Source organism: Periplaneta americana, chromosome 14 (genome assembly GCF_040183065.1).
Source record: "Periplaneta americana isolate PAMFEO1 chromosome 14, P.americana_PAMFEO1_priV1, whole genome shotgun sequence".
NCBI lineage: Eukaryota > Metazoa > Arthropoda > Insecta > Blattodea > Blattidae > Periplaneta > Periplaneta americana.
Genome location: NC_091130.1, coordinates 57,465,929 through 57,490,554, shown reverse-complemented (window position 1 = coordinate 57,490,554; position 24,626 = coordinate 57,465,929). Strand labels below are relative to the sequence as shown.

At 33.3% G+C, this 24,626-nt stretch overlaps 1 protein-coding gene across 1 annotated transcript in view; it reads right to left on the bottom strand.

Annotated features, from left to right (window-relative positions):
• Window positions 1-24,626, bottom strand: part of fab1 (fab1 kinase) — a 111,583-nt gene that overhangs the window by 4,169 nt on the left and 82,788 nt on the right. Inside the window, exon 32 of the mRNA XM_069845321.1 lies at window positions 1-24,626. This exon is cut by the window's left edge and continues 4,169 nt beyond it. The gene's annotated coding sequence lies outside the window, so the exon portion shown is untranslated.

Below are 24,626 nucleotides of genomic sequence, written 5' to 3'. Positions count from 1 at the left end.
CGTGTATTTAATGTCATGAAAAAAGTACCTATAGTTACATACTGCAATAACTCTTAAGCTGTAAATTTTAAAGAAAAAATATTAAGGAATATTTCATTGGGATAGGAATGCTCTACATTATCATATGAACAACATCGTAAAAATGAATAGTTTTCTTGAAAAGGATCATCAAAGTTAATTAAAACAGTTCTTAATAGGAATCCATAAACAACGGGACAAAATATCATATGAATTTGGCTTTTACTTTTTAAATTATGATATATTTAACGACCCTCGCTACTGCAGAGGTTATATCAGCGTCGCCGGTGTGCCGAAATTTTGTCCCGCAGAAGTTCTTTTACATGCCAGTAAATCTACTGACATGAGCCTGTCGCATTTAAACACACTTAAATGCCATCGACCTGGGCCGGAATCGAACCCGCAACCTCGAGCATAGAAGGCCAGCGCTATACTGACTACACTACCGAAGCCTACCTCCAATTTTTCTTTCTCCATATTATTCGTTTGTAAGGTCTCATTCCATATTGTATAAATTGCAAAACGCAGGAAGTGAATAATTTCTCATATACCTTTTATGTTTTTTATTACTTCTTATTTTATTAATAAAACTAAACAAAAAAAAAAAAAGCACAGTAATGCGAAAACAAAGTTCGATTTTCAAATTTCAACAAAATTATACTCTTTGAAGAATTTGAACATGCTCTATTCATTATTGCAATGACATAATGCCTATGAAATATAAGTCGTTTGGTCATGATATGTCAAAGAGTACTTTAATTATTACGAAATTTATTATCAGATCAAGTGAATATCATATCAAGTTTAAGGTATTTATTTAACTATCTAGACTAAACTTTTTATAAACATAGGACAATTAAGGTTATTTGCTAAGTGGCTCTAATTTTTAATAGGGAAAATTGCATACAAATATACTAAACGTCTTCAAATTCAACATACACGAATAAATTTTAAATCTCTTGATTTACAACATGGTTAAATATAAGTAGAAACTGGGGTCGTAAACAATGATACGAAATCTAAGTCAGTACACACATATTGTTTTCAATACATTATACAGATATATACTGAATTTAGAAAACATAAGTACAATGAAAGAACTATTTTATGTTTAAAAAGGATGAACGAAAACAGCAAAAAGTACTACATCCTGTCAATGAACTAAACTACTATAAAGGTTACTTTATTTTAAGACGAAAAATTATGGTCACAATACTTTTAATAGTTAACCACCGAAATATCTCAACTTCTGTATTCTACTAGATGTTGGTGAATCAAGTGAAATACCAAAGTCTTTATTATAATTAGTGTGGTAATTAGGCTTATGATAAGAATCTTACAATGAGTGTATGCTGACTTTTAAATTGTTTAAATAACTTCATTTAAGTTTTCTTACAAATGCTACCCTTTTCCATAAATCTTACATCATATTCTACCTATGTTTCATTAATCATATCTATCTTGTAATCTACCATATCGAATGTAAATTAACGACATAATAAGAATGCCGTATTCTTCTATACAGTTTCTATTTACACAGTTAAGCTTAATCAGCAATGAATTCCAGTCACTCTCAAAGTAAATCGTTTAACATAATACACAAGTCTAATGCTTTTACACAGAATATCAGTTTTCAGCAGGAGTAAAAACATATCTTACAAGACAACGTTTAAATTTTTATGCTTAGAAAAATATATGGATAGCTACTATTAAGTTTACACCTCTAGACTGCTGATATTTGCAGTCAGGTAAATTAAAATACAAGTGACTTTATGTTTACACAAACAAAAATACATACTGGTACACATGAGGAAATAAATAAACACAAGAAAGATAAGTAAAACACACACATACATATTGAAATGCCAACTCAAATTAATTCTTCTGATATGACAATCGTAAGCTTACTGTATTTACTGTTCTTTTTTCTGAATTGAAGTGGGTTCAAATATTTTTAGTTTTAATGTAAAAAAAACAGTAAAGTCTTGTAAAATAATCATTATTTACAGATATTATATTACCGGTACCAAATATTAACCAAAATATGCGTGCTACATCTACTAAATAATTTTGACAAAGCTTCTTACTTAGATTTCACTAGGATATTATTTCAATTGCTGTCAATTTTAATAGAATTACAATAAGCTATTCTACTTTGAAGGACATAGTACTTCACTGTTATTACTAACTTTACTAAAATTATTCGCCTTAAATAAAACAGTCTCAAACCATAATACAAGTTTCCATAAGCTTCATGCAAAACATAAGAACAAAAATACAGATAGTTCATCTAACAGGTCAGTGGTTTTCGAACTTTTTGGATTCAAGAATCCTTTGACTTCCAAATAAATTACAGCGGATCTTCTGCATCAAACAACAGGTTTCACAACAAAACTTCATTTTTCACATTTGTTTTTATGTCTTTTGAACAGACATTCTTTGCATTGGTTGGCTCCCAAAAAATGGTATGAAAATGACTGTCTTTGAATACAAATTTGTAATGACTTGAAGTCGGGAGGGGGGGGGTGGAAATAAACTAAAATTAGGAAGATTAATTAGAGGTCACTACCATGTTATTCTAATTCTGCCAATGGTGCATCTAAACTCTAAACAAAGGGTGTTATGCAATACATTAGTTACAAAAGTTTAGGTACAAAACAGAACTGTCTCGAATAGGAAAATTAACTTATTTGCATTACAAAATATATCGGACTCTTGGAGGTTAAACATTTTATTAGTCAAAAACTTGTATTACCAAATACAAGAACTTTCTCGTTATAAGTCCCGTATCAAGGCAAAACCAACATTTTCAACACATGTTAGAATCCATATACAGTGAAACCTGTCTAAAGCGGCCATCTGAAGTTACCTTGTAAAATGGCCGTTTTATCAGGTGGCCGCTTGATTAAGGTTGCGGTTTTTTATGAATCAGCATGAAAATACGGAATTTCATTGATTAGTACTGTGCACGTACAACAATCGTGCATATTAATGTCATTCTTGCAACTAGCCTTTTCAAAACTCGCTTGCGATACCTCAGTTTAAATGACTAGATAATACCTTAATCAAGGGGCTGGAGGTGTGATGTATTTGTGGGAAGAAACACTAATTTCACGGATCACATTGCGATTTTGTCGTTTAATCTTGGAACTAAAATCGCATAGCTAAATCTCAAACAATGATGATGTCATCCAAGCTTTAATGTTGGCAGTCCATTTCACACCCAGTAAGCCCATGTCAACATTTTTCAAACATCTCGGTTTCAATGATTTCCCTATCATTAAGAGTGTTTCTTTTTCTCCTGCAGCATTACAACAAAAGAGCAGGGTTATTCTGCCTTTTGCCAACTTCCCACTCCCTTTACACTCTTTTTTCTTAAAACGTAAAGTTTTGTTAGGGATGGCCCTGAAAAAGAAATCTGTTTCGTCAACATTGTAAATGTCTCTGAGTTCATATTCCGCAAGAATTGAAGGCAGTCTATTTTTTCCATTCTTCAATAACATTGGTTGCAATGTCACTTCTTTTACCAGACACAGAACGAAATGCAATGTTATGCCGATTTCTAAAGCACTCTAACCACCCATTACTAGCAACAAAATTTCTTACATTGAGTTCTTTAGCAATTTCAAGAGCTTTTTTTTTTAATCATAGGCCCACTTACTGCAATTTCTTCGCCCTCGCACACTTGAACCATTCGTAAACGAAATCATTCACATTACTAAACACAGATTCTCTCTTCTTTTTTGGCATATTTTCCTCCCATTCTTTTAATATTTCATCTTAATTATATCGTTTATTTGTGTCCTTCCACATTTGAATATTTCTGCAATTTTTCTCGTAGATGTTCCCTTCTCACTTTCTTCAATCATTTTTCGTCTCACCTCTAACCACCACTCTAGATTTATTGTTAGACAGGATTTCTCTCTCAAACTAACTTCACAGTTCCTCTGAATCAACTGAATGAAAAGAAGAAAAATTCGTAAAAGCTGGTCCAAATAGAAAAAGATGGAAAGAGGAGAAAAAAAATAAAAAACATTCGAATGGTTAACTACTGACCTAAAACATACTGTGATAGAAAACGTCCGTGTTTCAATCCTTTAAAAACGAGTAAGAATTTATAGCTGTGCAGGGTCGGAGTGGAAAGTGACAAAAGAGTCATAAAAAAGTAACCAACTAACCCCAAGATATGGAGGGTGTACTGTTGTACACTTAGCTATTGTCCTCGTGATATTGCTCTCTGTCCTCTAACCATCGAAAAAATAGGTCAGACAGCATCTGTGAAACAATTTTTTGTTGGACAGTGACCGTTATAGTCAGGTTCCAATCCAAACAGACCCCGGCCACTGGCCGAAGCATGAGGAGGCCGCTAAATAAAGAGAGAATTTGTATTGATCTTATGGCAAATCCAATTGGTTCCAGAGAAAATTGGCCTTTTGGCCAGGTGGCCGTTTAAATGAAGTGACCGCAAAGGCAGGTTTCACTGTATTTGTATTGTTTACATGCAAAAATTTCTGAAATGATACTGGATATAAAAATGAAAGTAAATCACCTGTTAAAGAAACTCTCTGTACAAACTGCACTTGTAAGTTCCAGTATTCTTATATAAGTACCAAAACACTACCCACACATGCGGTCTAATTGTAAACTCAACTCTAATCATTTGAATAAATATCGATATATTATCAAAATAAAATAACATTCAGTTGTTAAACAAAGATGCAACAGATATACGTATACATACAGCCTAATAATTACATTCAAGAGTAATCTACTCCCAGTTCAGTAACTAATCTTACATATGAAATATAATCATCATTACAACAAACAAACTAAAGTAACTAAACTCTTTACATAAATAATATTCACATAAACCATCATTTTAATTTCTGAATACTGATAGGATTTTCGACTATATGTTCACTATACAAGTTATTTATAATTTTATAAATAATGTACATAATTATGTAGGAAATTTTAAAAGTTTGTTCCAACATATTAATAGTTATCTTTCATGTAATGCATTTGTTGTATTGTTTATAGACGTAACTATAGAACTGCCTCCCATCCACCCGTAAAGAGCCCTATACACGCAGACACTAACCTGGAGGTAAGTCTGTGTAAACCTAAGTCCACAGGCAAGTCTCCTTACGTATGGCCAAAAAATATCTTGGCCTTGAGATAAGTCTCCAGACTTCTGCAACTGCTTGAAATTTTCCGACTATAGCACTCTCAAAATTAAGCAGGAGAAAAATAAAAGAAACGATACTGCGAGCATGTGATCGAGATTTCTTCGTCATTGTTTCGTTTTAAGCAGTTGTCCGTAGCAAAATGGCGGCAAACTATTAAACTGCAGATTTGAGAAACTATTCTCACGCATCTCTATTAAGATAGAACCATCCTACAAGTTCTTGCGTGTATGGGACCCTTAATACTCTGTGATGTAATATTGCACTACAATTATGTTCTTACACGATCGTGTTTTTTGCTGTACGGTATTTAAAGCTATTGTTGTTAGGCCTTGAAAGTTAGAATTCCCACACAGAAACTTGTTGCTAGAAAAATCATTCTTCACAACATAAAACTATATTGAAATACTAGTAGATCCATTACAGTGCACTTCTTATTACTTAGTTACAATTACAGTGCAGTTTTGCGAAGGCTTTGAAATAATATTGCTCTAAATTTTCAATGCAAACTATATTGAATTTGCAATTTTAAAAATATGATCGTGAAAAAATGCTGTACAATACACGTTTGTGAAGTGCTTTACAAAATCGAGGCAATTGAAAAACTCGCTCTGCTCGTTTTTCAATCTTTTCCTCGATTTTGTAAAAAGCTCTTCCCAACCTTGTATCATAATATACTATTTCCGTGTCTCATCAGTTTCTTCATCTTGTACTTCATGAATTAGATTATAAAAAAAGAGTGTGTTAAGACACAGTCCTACTTTTAATTTTCGGAAGAGAAATGGTGATTTTTTTTCCAGTAATTTATTCTGATTAGCAAGTTCTGAATTTGCCCATGTTTATTTGTAGACTGTGCCTTCAGCCATGGGTATCTAAAAAGTCGGAGAATGGGACTATTAATTACGTGCCTATGTAAATTCAAACCAGTTAGATACAAATAAAAATTAAAAGAGTACTGCATGCATTAATTCTGTGAATTGCACACGTGACGAATCAATATGGTTTGCAAAAATGCATTGCTTCCAAATACTGTCAACCTACAGTTTATTTTGTGACAAAGTTTCACTGAATTTAAATACTATTATAGTCACAATCATGCCATGGTATGAAAGAAAAATTTCACAACCTCGAGCGGGAATCGAACCTGCGACTTCCTGTTCTCCGGTCAGAAAGAATTCAGTCCATGTAAATACACTGCGAGTTAAGAAGATTAAAAAAAAATTACTTTATTACATTAAAAAGCCAGATCCGTTTTCACTTTTATTCCTTATTCATATAATAATAAATTACTCAATATGAAATTCAAAATAATTTCAATATTCTTAATATGAATATTAACGCTATTTTCAACCAACATACGCATATCATCATTCCTGTTTATCTAAACCCCCAAAATAATATACACAACAAGACCCAGATAATGTTCTGTAAGTGTAAAAATTTTAAATACTCTACGAAAGAGACATTCACTTCACCACGACATAGCCTACTACTGCAAGATTTAGTAGCAAAAACAAAAAAACAACAAAAAAAAACTTTACATTACACATATTATAAATTATATACCAAGCGTAACTTTATAAAATATAATACCTTAAGAGTACAACATACTTCAATAAATATGCACATCTTTTAGACAATTATATCTTTATCCTCTTTGCTGTGGAAACCTTCGGTCCTTGGAGTCATGACGCTAAAGTTTTGGTATCTCAAATCAACCAAATTTTGATCTCCATTACTGGTGATCGCCATTGCACTAATTATTTGCGTCAACGCTTAAGTATAGCTATTCAACCGGAAATACAATGAGCGTTTTTGGTACTCTCCCCGAATTCAGCCCTTTAGACGACCTTTTCCTTCTTTAAAATGTATTAAATACTTCTGTAAATCTGAACATTGTAATTGTTTCACCTTGTATATGCTCATTTTGTTGTTTATGTAATTTATTGTTAAAATAAAGTTCTATGTTATTAATGTATTAATATACTCCATTTCCTCCAATTTGCATCATATTACTAGGTCTATAGTATGAATTTGTATTAATTACGTCTTGGAGAAAAATTATGAATGTGATGTTTATTTATTTATTTACCTTTACAAGTCACGAAACAAATAGACCTACCATTTTTACTAGATTACAGGACGTACCTTTTGGGTAAAATCGTCATCTTCAAAACTGAAGTATGTTATATTCGAAAGAAGTGCTCTATCTCCAGTGTTTTAGATCAGTGGCTCTCAACCTTTGAGAGACTGTGACCTGGTAATTTTTTTTTCTTTAATACAGGGGCCTGGTCCCAACAAATTTACTCGTGAATTCCTTTCAAATTTTTTTAAAATTCCTACATTTAACTAACAGAAATATTAATAATTAAGTATAGCATAATCTTAAGACTTGTAATATTAGTTCACTACAAAAACGGTGTGACATGTTGACAAATAATTTAATTCATTATTAATCACTGGATTAATGAAGTTTTGTAGCATGTTGTAGTTTCTTGAATCTAACATCATCAATTAATTTATGCTAATTTTCATCGACAAATTATCCCTTTCTGAGCACCAAAAACTTGACGCAACAAAAATTGATAACATTGACTATTGTTTGAATAATTTCAAGGAAAAATTGTTCTGGGGCTGGGTATCGATCCTGGGACCTTTTGCTTAGAACACGAATGCTCTGCACTCAAAGTTGGGTTCTAGCACCTTGTCAGCCCATTTGAGTTGTGTGGATATAAAGGAAAAATTGTGACGTTGTCGTGTATAGTTCCTGGGGTAGCTCAGTTGGCAGAGCATTCATGCACTAACCAAAAGGTCTTGGAATCGGCCCCAGAACAATTTTTCCTTGAAATTATTCAAACCTGCTTTACAGGGAGCCACTACCTGAAAGCTAGATTTGCATTGATCACTGTATTACCTATTTAATTGATTTTAATGATGGTTTGAGAAAGGAAAGATGAGAAGAATGATTATGCACTGTAACTCGCCACAGAAGTCAGATGAGCAGAGAAAGTAGCAGTAAGGTATCAACATATCAGCGAAACACTTGTCACACATACTTATGACAAAAAATATTTTATATGCACTGTATGTAATTTCTTGTATAAAAATATATGAATATCTCAATTCTAACACTAGTCTCAAAACTAATTAATATTATGAATTTAAAACGCAGCACATTCCCACAGCAATAAAGTTACTGAAAAAGTTAACTTAAGTGTTTAGTTTATTTCATTTTTTATTACACCTGAGAAATTTTAAGAATTTAGTGACGCTATTGAGCCTTTTGTTATTATTTTCTGTCCATTAGCTTGTTAATTCTGTGATGAATTGAGGTGATAGCCAAACGGAGGCAGAGAGTTGCAGGTGGTTCCTCTGTTTCCTTTTAAGAACAGCCCTGGCAGAAAATGCAGTTTCACAAAGATATGTGGAGGAAAAAACAAAGAAGAAACCTGATTGCTATGTCATGTAAGTTTGGACAGAGACAACTGAATCTGCGCTTTTCGACATACATGAAAATTATTCTGCTAAGAATATTTTCTCTATAAAATATTTACCCGTGAAAAATGCTTAGAAAAGTAAAATGACAAATTCCAGGAGAATATCTCATAGCCCGATATAATTGATGCCACGACCCAGTACCAAACCAGAGCCCAGCAGTTGAGAAACACTGCTTTAGATGGTAGTGAAAACAACCTAATCTGGAAGGATGACAAATAGATCTCAGTGATGATTCGAATTTCAACTTGAACCTGGTAAAGCAGTCTTCGGATTTTGGAGTGGGAGAGAATGTGATGCATTGACAAAACCAAGATTTTTTTTTATTTCCACTTCTACTTTCCTGTATATTTGGCATGAGTCCATGTTATAGGGGAAGTTGTTGTACCCAAGGACAGTTTTTTTTTTAATTTTTGTATAAGCTTTTATAACTTTTTATTATTAACAACAGTATCTTTGAAGTATCTTTAAAAAAAAAGGTCTCAATTAAATAATTTTTTGTATAGATTTTTAAAATTTTCCTGAAGTGCTACATACTGTCCCTAGGTACATAAAGGTGATGTACCTTGGGACATGGGGTGAAGTGCCTTGGGACATACAATGACATACCTTGGGACATGGTTCATCATAATATTAATGTAACTGATATTTTATTAAGTTTATATTTCTACAAAATACAGGCAATTTACTGTTTTCTAATTATTATTAATGATAAATTTTGCCTTTAAATTTAATGTAATAGCAATAGTGATAATATTGCTAAGTTTTGCAATAATTCTCAATTTTCTTGACAGGAAACAATATTAGGCTTTCCAATTAAATGAATTTCTTATTGTCCAAGGGCGTATCCTTCAAAGGACATTTTGAAAGCATATTTCTTAATGCCCCTTAGGCTTGAATCTTTTCTTTGAGAAGGTGAGGACGTTTGAACACAATATCCTCTGAAGGAAGATCAACAATTTCTGATTGCTCATCATGTAAAAAAAAAAATAACTTTTTATATTTAGTGAACTTCTTTAGATACTGAACTTCAAATTCTGTTTAACAAATCTTCTTACAAATTCTAGCGGCAAAAAATTTATAATTAGTCTCTCTTTCCTGCCACACGAATGAGAACAAAATTTACTTCTCTTATTTCTTCTAAATTCACTCGAGCAGTGTAATTTACAGTTTAAATGGCATCTTCATCATCATTATCATTAGAACTAACACATTCCTTGGCTCATCTGCAATCTCTTCTGAATTATCTTCTGGAAACATAAGTTGTGGCTTCAACTTCTGAACTCTATTCATCATATTTCTCTTCTCACTCAACTTTCTTTTTCTTTCTTCTATTTCGGTTTTTCTCTGGCATATCTGTTAAATCACTTGTCTTTCCTTTTTTAGGATTATGAGTTATTTTTTCCTGGGAGGAGAATAATTTAGCTTCGTCGGAGTTTGTCTCTTGATTTTTAATTCGCTACATGTCATTTCCACTAAAGCTGAAACCCCATAAAAGTCTTTACTAAATACTGTTTTTGATTACATCATAAGAGTAACTTATTTACAAAAATATTTAAAATCTAATGAGGTCCACCTGAAGACAGTTGTCCCCAGGTACGTCAGGAATCAGTAAAATATATCTCAGCAAGTTTTCAAGACTGAGGTACCGAAAACAAGCCAATAACCACATGGATTCGTAACTAGAGTAACAGGGTTTACAAATGTAGATTTAAGTTTTTAATCGTGTATCTAAAGAATCAATTAAAAATAATTCATTAATTTGACAATTACTTACTTTTTAGGTTCAAAACAGATTTTTTTTTTATAAAATCTCTCCAGATTGCTTCAACAAAAAGTAAATCATTCACAGAACAGCTGAATGATGAAATTAAAGTGGTGAACTGCGAAAACAAAAATTCCATCACATAACTTTGAAAATAAACGAAGTGTCCCCAGGTACAACTTGTCCCTAGGTACAACAGCTTCCCCTATTCGCCAGCAAACTTTTTTTTTTTTTTTTTTTTTTTTTTTTTTTTTTTTTTTTTTTTTTTTTTTTTTTAGTGAATATCAAGGAATATGTACGTATATATTTTGTTATTATATTACACAAAAATTAATAGAGTCACTCAATTTTAAAACCATTTATACAATTTAAAATGTTACGTATTGGAAAATTGATAGATTGAATACGTTAATACATAAATCTCTCTTGGTGCACACATATTTCATTAAGAAGAATACTGTAGGTATATTGTGGAAAAATTTGTACTCTCATTTACCTTCATTATTGTGCACAATTATTAGTTAAGTGAGAGGAGAGCTAATGAAATTCAAGTCTGTTCTCTCAAGTTTGTATTTGAACTCAAAGAACTGAAATGACTTCATGGATAACAATATATAGCATTTTTCTACACTGGTTAAAAATGTGGTACAACTGTAGACTGAATGGATAAGATCAGTACTCGTATACAGACAATCAAGGAAACTTAACGCTGCAAGTTTTTTAAGTTGGCTATAGTTGGGCTCTCACAAAAATGCATGTGTATATACAGACACACACCTGAAGACCTAATGTTAACGTAAAATCAAACTCAGGTCTCCAACGTACTAACCAGAAACATTAGTCTTGTGCTAAGGCAGCTCTGTTAAAGAGGTTCAACTTCAATTAAATGAACTCCTTCTGGAAATATTATTGTTAAAATACACAAATTATTTTAAGTTTGTTACGTTCTGAATCGAATTTTTAACCAGATGAATTTGTAGAAACAAATTCCAAACCGCAAGAGATCACTCAACTATTTTTTTTAATACTTGTACAACAGTGTTGAATTAAGAGATTTTCTCCTGGGGGATAAGGAGAAGGTGATTTATTATGGTTCGTAAATTAAAACGAATCGTGTGTACATACAAAATATTATTTTAAAAACAGACAGAAATCCATTAATGAAAGTGTTCTACAATTTAGATTACAATTTATATTTAATCTTGTTCACATTTAATTAATATATATCTTTTTTTAATTTCAAATGAAATTAAGCTTACAGCTTGCTAGCTATTGATACTGCTCTTCAGTGTGTTACTCAAATTTCTGAAAAATCTTACCGACTCCAAAGGGGCTATATTTAATATAATTAAATATGTACCAAACCTATACGCACATAGAAGTATTCCAATTCAGAAACAACTAAGTAAACTAAAAAAACTCCAAAAGAAAATAACATTTCAATGGATGCCTAGTCATTGTGGTATATGAGAAAGTCGATAATATTGCAAAACAGGCAACATATTTGCAACCAAGACCTCTTCAAGTGATATCTCTATCCAGTGCGTTTGCTTCAGTAAAGTCTCATTTTATAAACCTATGGATCAACAATTGGCTCTCTTCTAATAAAGGAAAAATTTTACAGTCTTTACAAAAGAAACCAAATGACATGGAAATGTACAAAAACTTGCCAAGACATGTTCAAACTTTTTTAACAAGAGCCAGAACAGGTCACATTGTCACACAATTGTATCTACACCGATTTCACATTTCTGATAATCCTATTTATCCTTGGTGTAATAATCATGATGAAGATCTGGAACACATTCTTCTATACTGTCCATCCATAAACCACAAAAGAAGTAAATTAAAATCATCAGTACCAGTTGCAGAAGACAAAGCCCTGCAGTATATATTGACTACACCCCAACTCTAGCCACTAGTAACAGGCATCCATAATGAACACCCGTGGAAAACAACAACTGAATAGACTACAATATATTATAGTGGACTTTATGTTGTCAGCAAAAAGCTGGATACATTAAGAAGACTGATTGATTTTTAATTTCAGCAAATTTCATTCCAACACTTATTTAAAACATTTAAAATCACATTTTTATACATGATAAAAAATCTGAACTTGCAATGAAAATGTGAAAAGTGTCAAGAGTAAAGAATTGAATACTTGTATCTTTATATACTACAGCACAATTATGACAATGATTTAGTGTTAATTTTAAAATAAACGTAAGTATGGAGTAAAATATTTGAAGACCTGAATTGAAATATGTTAGAACAAAAAATTTACTTCATGAATATAATAAGTGGTGCCTATAAAGTAAATAAAATCATCTGTCCTTCAATAAGGGTGACCACAAGGATCAAGAAAACAAATACATATAAAGAAGTTTACAATGAAACAATGAAAACACAAACAGTAACTTTTAAATGAAAATGAAGGTGAAGATGAAATTATATTACTTGAAATAGAGATGGAATTGCAAAATTTGAATTGAATCCTTCAGAATTTCTCTAAGGATTTTCTTCATGTTGTAAAATGTGAATCCCATTGACTTTAGCAAGTTATAGTTGTATTTGGAGATGGTACCACGAACTCCAAAAAGAAGTCCGTGTACTGACCAACAATTAGCCATGATATTATATTGCTTGCTAAAATAAGGAATGCAAGGTACATAGGTAACTTTTCGTAAAGAGAAAAAAAATTAACAATTAGCTGTGATTCACTACAATTACTATATTTTCGGAAAGGAATTAATTTTTCCTATGAAGAAGGAATTCTCCATAAAAGGTCTTTGGAATTCCCTTTTGAGAAGAAACTAATTTTCCGTGAGTGAGGGGATATTCTTCCTGCCTGGACCTTCCCTTCAATATAACGTAATATACACACAAAATTTCTTAATTGTTTGTCATTAAATTCAAACATATTACATTTTTGTAGTACTTCTTACAATATACACACAGAAATTTCTAAAGGCTTTCGTAACTTCTAGAGCAAGTACTTAAGGAACTGTATTTACACTGCTGAATTGCCTGTGACAGAAACATGGGTACCAGAGCGCTGCATTTACTAATTTCGCTCGAGTGTGAGAAAGCGATCATGTAGTTGGCTATTAAACTGCTAGATGCTGCGAGTGTACAAGGCTTTATTGCTCGCCACTAAATTTAGAGCGAGTGATGCTCGAGACAAGCGAAACACATTAGTGAGAATTTTTCCAGTAAACATAGATTGGGGAAACTAGTCTGGTTGTGGAGGCTAAACTTTTAAGCCATCAAAAGTGATATTGGAAAAAATGTTACTGAAGGAATATAAATCATTATTAATTCTGTTGCTCTCAGTTGTTATTCTTGTATTATTTTTATTTTGAACGCAAGACACAATGTAATACGGTATTAATTCTTGTATAATTCGTATTTTTGATCCAAAGACGTAATTTAATATAGAAATTATTTAAGTGGTAATTTTACTATGATTCAATTATCAGCCTTTTCAAAGATAATTCATATTCATATTCACTATTCCAACCTCTGCAACGTGCCAACATAAAAGTAGTAGTGTCCCTCCCAAGAGAGACATCATGTGACAATTTACTACGTGTCAATTACAGAACCAAATATGGAACAATTTTTTAAAACGATGTATACATAGGCCTATACATTAATTGTAATGCTTTTTATTAGCATTAAGCTTATTTTTATTTTAAGAAACATGCGGAATATTACAGTAAGTTTACAAGATAATTTTAAAAGTGTAACTTTTAGTAACCAAAGACTGCTACATGTGTAAAAAAAAATTAAAGTCAAGAAATATGCGAAATTATTTTAAATATATGCAAGAATAAGTGACCATATTTTTCAAACACACACATCATTTCACTATCTCATGTTATACAGATGATTCCTCACACAGAGAGTAATTACAACAAATTGTTTACAGAAATATGTAATGATATGCCAATAATTGCTCTATAAAATAATTTTACAGAACAGATTCTCAATGAGACATTGTTTAACATTTTGATTGGGAGAAACTTTTCTTCTGGATCTGTATGTTGCCAAGGCAAACATATAAGGGGCTTGCATTTCTAAATTTCTTAAATAAATCATTCGAAGATTAAAGTAGTAGATTACATTTCTTCGCTAATTCAAAAATATTCAAATGAAACGCTAGTAATTAACGTCTTACTGAAATGATTACTCTTAAAATGAATTTGTTTTATATTTAAACGGATATAAATCGATTTCTATATGGAATTACAATATTAATTCATACGAAAAAGGAAGATATATTTTCTTTTTAATACAACACCGAATTCTAACTTCTTTTGGACGTGAAACATATCATCGTTGTTCCTGCAATAACTCCTATGTGACATATTTATCAATTTTCAGATTTTTGCTCTATTAAATAACTTAAATAGTGACACAGTAAATAATAAAATCTCCTATATGTATGTATTTCTTTCTTTCGAAAATGTAAGAATTCACAGTCTCCTACGTACCACTAACATAGAATGAATAAATGTGTTTTTTCTTGCTACTGAAAAATTTTATATTTTGAACATGGGTGTTATTGCAGGAATGACGACGATATGATTGGTGGACAGACTTATGGACGGAGAGAATGAACGTCTTTCCACTTACGACTTTATGCAATCAAAAGAATCTATAAATCAACCAACAAACTTCCACTTCCAGGAATTGTGGAGGGCACTCAACTATATAATTAGATATAGGAAACCAATAATGGTCAGAAACCAATTATTCATAAGATATAAAAAGTTGATTATTTTATTTGAAAACTAATTTATTCTTTATCACCTTGCTTTTAACTTTATTTGTAACATGATCACAATTATTTTAACAAACCATAATTAGTCAACAAAAATCAAATTAATACTGTAGCATTGTACATACAAAAAGCAAACGATTAACACATGGATGTAATTGCACAATCATTTTACAAAAACAAATGACTGCAGATTTTGCTCAAAATCACATTTTGAGCCTCATAATCATTTACCGCTTGACCATCGCAAAAATTTTAGGAATTCCTATTAACTCATGGCTTGCAGCAAAGACCTGTGCAACAATATTTTCGACTGAAGCAATTGGAATATGATAAACTTCGATCTTCATGTGATCCCAAACAAAGACACGCGAACAGGTTTATACCAGGTGACCTAGCAGGCCAGGATACAGAACCACCACGTCCAATCCATCTATCACGAAAAGCATTGCCAAGGTATGTATCTATGTATGTCAATCCGAAAATGTGCTGCACTATTTGGGTAGTGGACTGAGTTGAGGTACAGTGCAAGTGCATATGTCCTATAGAAAAAAATTGTATTATCAGATTCTTCCCTGGACACTTTCGCACCCTGTTGCTAAGAAATAAAGGGTTTCTGTTATGTGATTTTTACACCTTAAAATACTTTAAATTATGTCTCCTATCAGTCAAACACTCTGTTGGTTGAATTTATATTCACCCTGTATAGTTATATCTTCACTTCTCTAACCACTCTAAGCTAAATGATATCCTATTCCTCTTATTTCGTTTTGAAATTATAAAAATAATTCTTTCTTCAGAGTGAATTTCGGAACTAAGAAATGTAGCTTTCATCAAATATCATTTCCTGGACATCCCCATGCTCCACACTATACATTCTTATGAAATATTCACATCATAAACTAATATTTTCATACTTCATACAGACATGAGTTAACCATATAGAAGTTATAACTTTACACAGAGAAAGATACAGACAGAGAGAAAGAGATAACAAGAGAAAACCGTCATCATCCTAGGAGAATTAACAAGAAAGTCATTCCATACATTACGTGCAATAAATATTTCTTATGTGCAAATGTATGCATTCTTTCATCTCACACTATGAGACGCAGGTTCTGTACAGAAAGATGGTAATTTCAGATACTAAGTGGTATTATCTTCTGGCTTAGTTGCCTCATGGGTGATGCCTTATTGGTGTCACTTATAAGACTCAAACCTGTCTTTAGACAGTAGACTAAACAACAAGTGCGATTATATCCTTCATGCCCCACTGCCAACAGATCTCACGTTGTAGGTAGGGAAAGCCATATTCCTGAGAAAACCACCCACGTAATCGAATCTATTAGAGTACGATAAGCATTGAGTCATGATTTGTAACTCATCTTCGAAATCGTCAGGATAATCTGTATTTATCTTGGTCAGGAAACTGAGATTTCAAAATCCTCGAGAAGAAATACAACAAGATTCTACAACTAACACCATGTAAAATAACTGTAGTTCACGAATTACAGATAAGTGACTAGGGAAACCGGATTCATTCTTGTAATTGGATTCTTCAAAGTATTCATGATGGTATGATAGATCCACACTTTATACATTTTATATTATTTCCTTATGAATCATTGTTATCTCAAAACATCCGGTATTGGAGTGTGAATAGTGTGTTGCAAGTGCTCAAAGAATAACAAAACCTATTTTCCTTAATGACATAATTAACTCCGAAAGATACAGCAAAAAATATTGAATCAATTTTAGAACATTGACTGATCACATACGTAGATATGCAGCACATATGTAGATATTCCATACCTAATTATACCAATACTCATACAGCCATGACTTTAATATAATGAATAACAACGGTGTTTAGAGACAGAGTTATTAATTTTGACCACTGCACTCCCGTTTTGTTCTCCTGTGATTTTTATCTGTGGGGAAATCTAAAAGACAAGGTTTAAAAAGCAACCCCCTCACACATTGCATGAGATAAATAACGATAATTTAAGGGAGATAATATCAATTTCACCACATGAACAACAATTTTTTTACGAAGATGTCAAGTGCAAGTGGGCAGAATTTACAGCAATATCTACAGGTAATCCTACTGTTCGTTCCATTTGCTGGGCCCATGACATCAAACTTACTGGAATGTGGAATGTACCTCAGCCTACCAGCTGCACAGGAGCCGCTGGCAGCAGGACATCAAGGAAATAATCGTGTAACAACATACAGTTTCAGGACTCATCTTCTAACAAAATCCTCGTCTACTTGTGTATTTAGATTAATTCTCAAAAACAGATCAAGGGAAAATAAAGTATTACTCAAATTAAAATCCTAAAAGACACGAATTATTTCGTTCTTACATTGCAGAATGTCTATCAAATGAAGAAGGAAGAAACACATTCGCAAATAATTGTTTTTAATATGAAAACATGTAATAGTAATGACTAAAAAATAAGAAACAATTCTTGTATCGTGTAAGACTGAACTGTATTATAAGTGAAGTCCGTTTTCTTAGTCCCACAACATTGGAATGAGTATAAGTGTGCACAGGGTATACAATACGGATGTGCCCTTTAATACAGATTCTACTTACAACCACAACAAATAACGCGCACTATTGTCAAACTACAACAGGTTCCTTACTCCTAAACAAGTTCAGTATACAGTACTTCAGTTTAGCAATGTTTATGATAATATGCACTACTGACTGAAATAAAATGCCAAAACCAAGTACAAAGTAGAGAATTGAGTATTAGAATTCGGAAGACAGTGTGTCTGTGTAAGTGGCAACATAATTGTGTGTAATTTATGTAAAGCTGACATAATCTGTTCTAAAAGATGGTATTTACAGCAGCACTGTAATTAAAACAACATGTAAACCATTTTAAATTGATAGAAAGAAGTGAGTCTGATGATCTACCTTCAACTAGTAATTCAGTGACCCAGCAGACGAATTTTGTAGAGATGTGAAATGATGGTGCATTCCAACATTTTTTTCAATAAAGATGAGGACAAGCACTTTTAAAATGTTATTGAAAAGTACACTTGTACACAAGGGTAGTGCAAGTGTTATAGCAGTACCGATATTTTAAGTTAAATTTTACAGCAAAGATTATTGTAATAAAGGCTTAACCATAAATTAAGAGTAGTGCCTGTGTTACAGTTATACCGGTATTTTAAGTTAAAATTTTACAACAAAGATTATTGTAATGTAATCTTAAACATTTCAAGAGGAGTCAGTACCTATGAAACAGTAATATTTTAAGTTAAAATTTTACAGCAACGATTACTGTAATACTGTATAGGCTTAAACATTTCATTAAGAATAGTGCCTATGAAACAATAACATTTTAAGTTAAAAGTTTACAGCAAAGACTATGTTTATTCTTTTGTAATACAAAACACAATCCTACTCTTGAAACAATCATTTTATGAGTGTGTGCTTTCCTTGATGTGGGTGTCATCTGTTTTCATCATATAGCATCACGCACCGCTATTCTTCTTCCAGTCATTGGCTCATTGCCCAAACTCCGTACTCACTTAACTTCAAAGATTAAGGACTAAGATTTCAGTCTCTAATTATAAGTAACATAAAATAAAGAGCAGCAAAAGACTTCTTTATTAATTACGCGACTACAAATATTTTAAACAGGAAGTTACAGAAATTATTTCAAGGCTAAAGCTGGTGGAATGTATGGTATTAAAATCAAACAAAACAAAATTCAATGGCTTGTAGAAGCTGAATCGTTACTAACATTTTTCAATACATTGGTTAAACTGTCAAAATGTAACTAATTTGCGATGTCAGAGTACAATCTTTTAATTAAGGAATGTGTACATGAAATTCAGACGATAAATTAAATAAAAAGACAGAATTTATTCTGTTTTATAACTAAAACAAGATTGTTTAATATTGCAAGTATTATCCGACACAACTTAAAAATGTAATGGCCAACTCTGGAGCTAGCACGTACTGCAGTCCAGACAAGGAATATAGGTACATAGGCCTATATGTGGGGTTACATTTGTCCCGTAAAATATGAAAATGTACTTTTACCATTAATGTGTCCTGGCATCTCGAAAGAGGTCTTTGGGACATGTTTTTGTCCCGTATTTGAAAATTGGGGACTAAAAAAACAAAACTGAGAATATCAACTACTATTTTATCTATAGTACTAATAATAAATCTGTAACCGAAATTTTCCTGGTAATTTTCGCACCTAATCAAATCAGAGCTGCAAACTGCAGTCGACTTTAACTATTACGCAAGACAAAAGCTGTATCAAAATACTCTTAATTTAATCCTAGCTGCCAAAGTGTAGAATAAAGTCGTTTTTTAGTAACTGAACGGAATTTGCCAATTTTCTATATGAAATTTTGTCATTTACTTAGTTTCTCGTATTTTCTTCAAAAAGAGTTGGCAATCCTAACCAAAGCTTAATTTTTCAAATTAGTACCGAGTGTTCCATATTTTTTCTGGTGTTTCTGGAGAGGCTAGATATATATGAGATTACTCTCCTTACAATACCCCAACTCAAGCTGTACTTCTGAAGTACCTTTACAAGGTTGCATCCATAACAACTTACTGAATACACTTAGTGCAGTAAAAATAACCAGAAGGATCACTCTATCTGGAAGAAACTTCTATAAACAGCTTACATTGGGAGGTAGCATATTTTATGGTTGTGTTGTACTCTAGTGGAGGGTGCTACATGCAAAAATGCATTACATACAATCTGCCTCTAGTTCTCCTCTCGATGATAGAATCATTTTACAGCGATAGTAGCTCAGTTACAGTCACTGTTGGATAATGTACCTGGAATAATTTAAATCACTTCAAGCAATAAGTAATTTTTTTGCACATAGATGTGAAATTTGCCACTGACGTAACTCAAATGGTAGTGTGTTTGTCTACTGATCCAAGCCTGCACTCTGATATGAGTTTGAATCCCGCTTAGGCTAATTATCTGGCTGGGTCTTTTCCGAAGTTTTTCCCAAATATAACGCGAATGTCAGGTAATTCCATGACGAATCTTCAGTCCCATCTCACTATCACCAATTCCATCACTGCTAAGTATCCTAGTAGTCGATACATCATTAAATAACTCATTTAAAAAACTGTGAAGTTTTCATACACAGTTAAGACGAATATTGTACTAATGTTTGGAATAAAAATTTTGACTCTACAGTACGAATGCACCCACACAGGAAACAAGAGGCGCCAACACCAACAACGACCAATTCTGAAGATGACCCAAAATAGGTCGAAACATGTTAACAAGGTATGTTAAAATGTAACACAAGAAAGACTTATCATACATATTCCGAAGTGATACAGTGTTAAAAGTTGTATAATCAAGATGTATAAAAATTAAGATACATTCAAGTATAAAGAATTAGCCAATATTCCTCCAGGGATATAAAGTTTCAATTTCTAATTATTATGACTAAACTAAACGAATTTAAGTTCAAATCTAAAGTTAATCTTCTTCCTTCTCTTCTTAAAATATTATGCCTATTTAGGCCTGCTGTGACAACGAAGAATTTCACACTAATTGCTTTAAAGGCTGAGCTATAGATCTCTTCCCCTGTAAATAGTAGTAAAACACTGCTTTAGGGATTCTGCTGATACTCATTCTTTTCACATGTTTCTCCAGCAGTTGACTTGGTACCGGTAATGAGATGAGATTCGTTAAATGTCGAGTTCTTTCATAATGTCTTCATTTCGTTTTAGGTCCCATTTTGTACAGCCATTTTTCTTACTAACAGTCCAAACCTAACCTTTGATTGAGGTTCTGGCTGATATGTACAGACCCAGAAACAAAATTTGGGCCACCTGAATTTTCCAAGTTCCAATTATAACATACTGTGCATGCTCAATGTTTCAAAACAGTGGTGCACACATGATCGCTTTGGAAGCTATTGAAAATCATTTTACTTTGATTGTTGCCGCATGTCACCAGGTATTTTAAAAGATTTGTCTATTCCTAACAGTAGATGAATATTTGTAAATCTTGCAGTAAAATATAAAGATGGTAAACGAAATGTAACCTGCATAATGAAAGAAAAAAAAATCTTTTACACCAAGATTCGAACCCTCAACCTTCTGATCTGTGAGTAGGCACGACAGCACAGAGCCATCAGAACGACTGAATAGAGTGTCATACTCGGGATTATCATAATATGCTGCATTCCCATGGGGAGTGAAACGCTTGCATCAATTTAACTATTATGGTTGCTCCACTCCAATTCCTTCTTGCAGGAAAGCGTGGTCCGTTCACACGGAAGGACCGAAGTAATCAGTCGTGACATGGCCATGGGTGGGTCAGTTGCTGAAGGATGTCATTATGTGTTCAGTTTCAGCAAATGAAATCGTTCGTTTCTTGCAACAAAGAAAAAATAGGAGAAGGAGATGGTGGGTTAGGCAGTGGACACTACAACAAAAAGCTTTGGGAGCTTCCAGATTTATTGAAGGAACGGCTTAAAAATCACCTGAGGATTTCAAATATTGGTTGGGAATGACAAAGGTACAGTTTGAAGATTTGTAAGAGTGAGTTCGACCTCTAATAACAAAATGTGACACAAAAACTCTATGAAAAAAGCAATAACTGCAAAAACAAAACTAGAATTTCAAATGAAAGAGTTCATTTTCATAAACCAAGCAACTTTAGGTTTGTAGATCACATTTAGGGTAACAGATATTCATTAGCCACTGCTGTCCCTTATCACATTCCCGGTACTCACCCAATGTTGGATTGTACAGAACATGTTTCATTTGGTATAGTTCCAAAAAATTGTATTGTATCATTGTCACTGAACCTAAAAACAAGCTTACAAGACAACTCGCTTCACCAAAACCAGGCGGCTCACAACTGAAATCAAACACGTTTGATCCTGTCATGACCTAATCGTGAGCTGTCTGACGTCACAGACAAGCTTACTATACCGTGTTCACACAGGTATAGTCCTGTCGCTCTAATTTCCGGCAGCCAATCGTGTTGCAGGTCGGCTACATTTAAACGTGTGCGTCTTGTGATTTGCTGATTCATTTCTTAAGGCTCGATAAATACTTAATATAATCGCCCGCCATTTTAGCTCTTTAGTTGGCATTTGCAGAAAGCACACGAAGACGTTATTTGCCACTCAATTATTTGCTGAATTACATTGCGTTTGATTTATTATCATAGGAGTTACGACATGGTAATGTTTAACGGTGTTGCAAATAGATTCCTCGTATGGTAGCTCGGCAACGTAACAACAAAAATGGCGAATGATACTACCTACCTAGATTTTATAGAGCCTTCACTTTCTAAGACGTAAGCAAAGAGGCAGAGTCACGCCGGAAATAACAGCGTTGGGACTATAGTGACTTACGAAAGCGTAATTGACAGAAGCATCTCACGCCCCATGGGAACGCAGCATTATACTGATCGCGTTTTTTTACTGACAAGCTTTTCGTCATTAATTTGACCTTACTTTCAGATTATTTCGTGCTTCTTGCAGTCGTTGTTAAACTATAAAACTGTTAAAATAATACTAGTTGAAAACCGTTGTTAAATATTATTATTATTATTATTATTATTATTATTATTATTATTATTATCATTACCAACATCATTATTAGATGTGTATAAACATTAACAGTCATTACGTCTATCGAAGTGGTGGAGCCACGTCCACTTTACAATGGCGGACTGGAGAGGAAGGAGGTTTCAACTAATTGCTCTGATTCAAAATGACTTTTCAGCTTCAGAGGCAAGCTGTAGACTGGGAGTTTCTCGTCCTGTGGCAAAAAGGTGGGCTCATCGTTATTGGAATCATGGGGAGGTTGGTAGACATCCTGGTTCTGGGAGTCTGCATGTTTCACCCAGGAGACAGGAAGAAGCCTTAGGCAGGGCATGTTTTGAGGACTCCTTCTGCTCTGCTCGTCAACTGAAGGCATTGTCTCACTTTCCGGGCTGTTTACGAATAGTTATTAATTGTCTGAGAACAGATTATGGGGCAGGTGTCTTACAGAAGATTTATCGCCACTTGGATTAGGCACAGTGTAGACACATTTTGGAGAATGTGTTTCTCCCATCCCCCCAGGAACGTTATCGATTATTTTCAGTCATATATTATATTACAATGCTAAAATTTTAGATATATTTAATCTTTTTAATCCCTTTATGTTTATTATGTAATTCTTGATGAATAATTCAGTCGTTAATATTTATTTTATGTTTTTTATTTATATTTTCTATGTCTGGTTTATTTTATTGTTATTGTTCCAGCAGGATAACTTTTCAGCACACACAGCGCAGGTCATTCAAGTCTGGTTCTCAGGGAAACCCGAGATCGAAGTGATCTCCCTAAGTCGCCAGATTTGAATGTAATAGAGGACGTCTAAGAGAAGTTGAAGGAGAGGAGGCACAAGTTGTTCGAAAATGAGCTCCCCTCAGAATCAGAACGAGCTGTGGGGTCAAGTTCCCAATACCTGGGAAGATCTTGCCCAGGATCGGGGCTATTTTTGCCAGCTCGTTGATTCCATGCCTCATAGGGTCAGAAAAATTGCAGAAGTAGAAGGGTGGTGGACGAAGTATTACGTTCACTATTTTTGTTTAATTATTTTTTTTTCGTTATTATAATTATTTTTTTAATTTGAAAGACAAATTGGACCTTCCAATTGATTTTTTTCTTTTTTTATTGTTCTCTGCGAGGTCAAGCCAAATAAAATCCCACAAGAGATGGGAAATAATTATTCCACACACGAAAACAAACAAAATGAAACTATGGTCACAGGTGTCATAACAAAAATTCATGTTAAAAAAAATCCTGCCACCAATGTGACTCGAACCCATACTCTTCGATGAAAGAGTAATGGAACAGAGAAAAATTCTCTCTGGCACCGGGATTTGAACCCGGGTTTTCAGCTCTACATGCTGATGCTTTATCCACTAAGCCACACCAGATATTCACCCCAGCGTTGGACAGAATCGTCTCAGTTTAAGTTCCAACTCTTGGGTTCCCTCTAGTGGCCGCCCTCTGCACTACGTCATAGATGTCTATGAACGTAGGACTTAAGTCCACACATGTGCTGAGGTGCACTCGTTATGAGTGACTAGTTGGCCGGGATCCGACGTGCATCAGCACGTATAGCTGAAAACCCGAGTTCAAATCCCGGCGCCGGAGAGAATTTTTCTCCGTTCCATTACTCTTTCATCGTATGATGAGGCAGAATATCTGCATGGAAATATCATATGTACTTCGGTACATTGAAGTAATATATACCATACTCTTCTGTACGACAGACAACTTAACAGCCTGAGCTATTACTGAGACAGAAACCCTCTCCTCTGCGCAGCATGGCGATCTCCTCACGATCGATGGT